This window comes from Octopus bimaculoides, chromosome 15, assembly GCF_001194135.2.
Source record: "Octopus bimaculoides isolate UCB-OBI-ISO-001 chromosome 15, ASM119413v2, whole genome shotgun sequence".
In the NCBI taxonomy this organism is placed as follows: Eukaryota; Metazoa; Mollusca; class Cephalopoda; order Octopoda; family Octopodidae; genus Octopus; species Octopus bimaculoides.
In genome coordinates this window covers 51,375,166-51,379,084 of record NC_068995.1, presented here as the reverse complement: position 1 = coordinate 51,379,084, position 3,919 = coordinate 51,375,166, and positions in this window count along the sequence as shown.

Here is a 3,919-nt window from a genome sequence, read left to right as displayed (position 1 = left end):
TATATATATATATATATATTGTCGTTGAATACTCAAAATGAGGAGTAGACAGACAGCCGACAACTGAGGAAGGGTCTTTCCTCTATGTTTATTTGTCCCGTTTTCCATTTTTTCTCGCTGCTCACGTATTTCACTCGTTTTCTCCCTCGTTTGTTTACGTATTCCATGTTATTTGAACTGTTGGTGACGTCCTGTACCAATATATGCCTTTTATATATATATGTGTGTGTGTGTGTGTGTGTGTATTGATTGATTGATTGATGATTGAACTCTCTTGTCTCTTCGGCCAGAGAGAATTCAGCGAGTCATAGCAGGTCATAACAGGACACAGCAGGACACAGCAGGACACAGCAAGACGGTGTTCTCAGTTCGATATTTTGCCATGTTGCTTCGTGTGGGAATTCAAATCCATCCGGGGATTTTTAGCCCCTGTTACTGGCGTCGTAGCATGTATGCATGTATGTGGGTATGTATGTAGGTAGGTAGGTGTGCACGTGTGCGTGCGTGTGTGCACGTGTGTGTGCACGCGCGCGCACGTGTGAGTGTGTGTCTGTATGCACGTGTGTATGTCTGCGCCTGTGTTTGTCACCTATTGTCTGTTTGTTTACCTCCCCGTAGACTAGCGGTTCGGCAAAAGGAGTCCGATGAAATAAGTACCAGACTTTTTAAAAAATAGATAAGCTGAGGGGGTCGAATTGTTCGACTTATACCCTTCAAGGTGGTGCTCCAGTGTGGCCGCAATCAGTCTGAAGACTAGAACAAGTAAAAGTTAAAGACAAAAAAATGATACAGACAAAACTGATAAACTACTGTAATAATAATAATAATAATAATAATAATAATAATAATAATAATAATAATAATAATAATAACAACAACAACAACATTGAAAGAGTTTGTGTTTCGTGTAACTGGCACAGTTGGCTCTGTCTGTCGGATCAATATAATCGGATTTAGATTATTAGGTGAGCTAACTATATTTGATGGTCGGTAGAAGAGAAAGCGAAAAACTCGGGTGTTCATTTATTGCTAACAACCTTCGCCTGATTTGTACAATGTAGATAGGTCGAAGGTGTGTGTGAGAGAGAAGGGAGGAAGGGAGACAGGCTGACAGACAGAGAGAAACAAAGAGGGGCACAGAGAGAGGCGGGGCGGACGGTATACGATGTGCTCTCTAGGCTATCTGTTTCCTTGGCAACAACAGGTGCTTGCTTGGTGGCGCCGGTGTTGATTGCGTTACGGTGTTACGTTGATATTTATAGTTTGGAGACGGTGTACAGTTTGTTTTCTTCAAGAGGGAAGAAGGGTTTGGATAGGAGTATAGCATTTATTCGTGTGTAGATTATTATTAATTATAGGGCATTCATTCATGCCTGTTGTTGTTATTATTATTATTATTATTATTATTATTATTATTATTATTATTATTATTATTATTATTATTATTATTATTATTATTACAAAGACGGCGAGATGGCAGAATCGTTAGCATGCTGGACGAAATACTTAGCGGTATTTCGTCTGCCGCCGTTCTGGGTTCAAATTGTCAATGTGATCGACTGTCGCCCTCCCCACAAAATTCAGGCTTTGTGCCTATTAGTAGAAATGATTATTTTCTAATCTCCAGGAAACATTTAATAGTGTCAGTACCAGTAATATGCTGGTATTGATTTCAATATATTCTGCAGATTTCAGGAAAGGAATAATCATATGTCTAGATAAGACAGGTAATTTCAAACATGGTATAGCAATAGAATATGCGTGCAAATAACATGGTGTGCACACGAATTTCCTTTCTTTTCTTTGTGTATTTATACTTAAGGTTAAACGTATCCATCCCTCTATGCAAATAAACGACTTGCATAAGCGTATGTACATATTTACACACTTGAGATTATGTATACTTACGCTTCTATCCACACACGCCCCCCCCCCCACACACACACACGTACATACATTCATACATACATACATACATACATACATACATACATACATACATACATACATGATGGCCGTCCACTCGTGACCGAGGAAGACCATTGCCGACCTTCAGGAACATTCTGCGCTCTAGTACTAACTTACATTTTGCATTTGCGGCTCCGTTGGTGGCTAATGAGCCCTGCTCTTGATAAGCATACACGACTGCAAACATTGCAGATTAAGCTTTCCCCATTCACTATACGAGCCGTACACTTTCGCGCAGCTCGCTTAAATTCTTCATGCTGTCTCGAGGATTCCAGACACATACATACATACATACATACATACATACACAGAGGTTTTCTAAAAGGAATTTTGCAAGGCGGAAGCCGGTTACTTTGGGGCCCCACCCTAAAAACAGAGAGGGACTCCTTCCTCGTCAGAAGATCGCAGAGACCCTTCTTTGGTCAGACTTCTTCACATGTTTCAAAAATGGTTTCACGGTATTCTTTACATACCACCCTAAGCTGTTTTCCTCTACTTCGATACAACCCTGGCAACTGATCAAACCTCTCCCACGCTTTCTTCTGGACAAGTACAGCCTATCGGTGGAACGCTCCGTGCACTGTCAATATTTTTCTTGTCTTCGTATGCATGTTCGTCAGTTCTTTCTTGTGCCAATTTATGATTCGAGCTCCATACCGTGTATTAACTGCTTGGATTTTATTCCATCCGGTCAATTTTGAACGCAACACCAATCTTAGTCTTCGGAAATATTCCATCTTCAGTTGTTCTTTCATTTCTTTCTCCATGATTTCGTTGAACTCTAGTATGCCAAGGTATCTGTAGCCTTCCTTTTCAATTTATTTAATCAGTTCTCTATTAGGTAATTCTATCCCTGCTAGGGACTCTATCTTGCCTCTAATCAGATAGATTATACCACACTTCTTGGGTTCGAATTCCATTCTAATATCAGCACTAAAACAATGAACCGTGTTCCCCAAAGAATTCACTTGTGCCTCGTCCTTGCCATACAGCTTCAAATCATCCATGAAGAGGAGGTGGTTGATTGTTTGAGATTTTCCCTTTAGCTGGTACCCTAGGTTCATTTTCCTAAGTACCAAGGTCAGAGGAATCATGCAGGGGACAAAAAGCAACAGAGGTAGGCTATCACTCTGAAAAATCCCTCTTCTGATGCCCAGAGTGCCCAAGCTTGGTCCATAGGATGTCACCTCAGTTTTCCACCCCACCATACTTCTCTTCAGAAAACACGTTACATACATCGCAATTCCAAACAAATCTAAGCACTCGATGATCCACGAATGTGGAATCATATCGTAAGCTTTACGATAATCAGTCCAGGCCATTACCAAGTTTGTCTTCCGTCGTTTACAATCTTGCATTACCATTTTGTCCATCAGTAATTGGTCTTTGGTACCTCTGCATCTCCTCCTAAAACCTGAAACGGTAACATATCGTTCTCATCAAGAAATTTGTACAGTTCTTCTGCAATTCCTCCCGGCAGTCACTTCCACATTAATAGTATTATTATTATTTTGGTTTGGCTCAAGTTCAATCTTATTCCTGATAGGAATTATGCAGATAGTGGGTTACTACCTGTAACCTTAGGTGCTCAGAACCCTCCTGATAATCTTTGATGTCCCTAAGGGACAAACTTTCTGTTGGAGCTCTACCGGGTATTTTATTTCAATCTCCTTCAGCCATTTGTCTAGACCTTGGCTTATTGTTCCCAACACACCAATTATTATAGGCAGAACTTTACTGTTCGCATGCTCCAAATTCTCCCTATATTATTATTATTATTATTATTATTATTATTATTATTATTATTATTATTATTATTATTAAGGCAGTGAGCTGGCAGAATCGCTAGAACGCCGGACAAAATGCTTTGCGGCATTTCGTTCGTCTTTATGATGCGACTTCAAATTCCGGCGAGGTTGACTTTGCCTTTCATCCTTTTGGGGTCGATAAA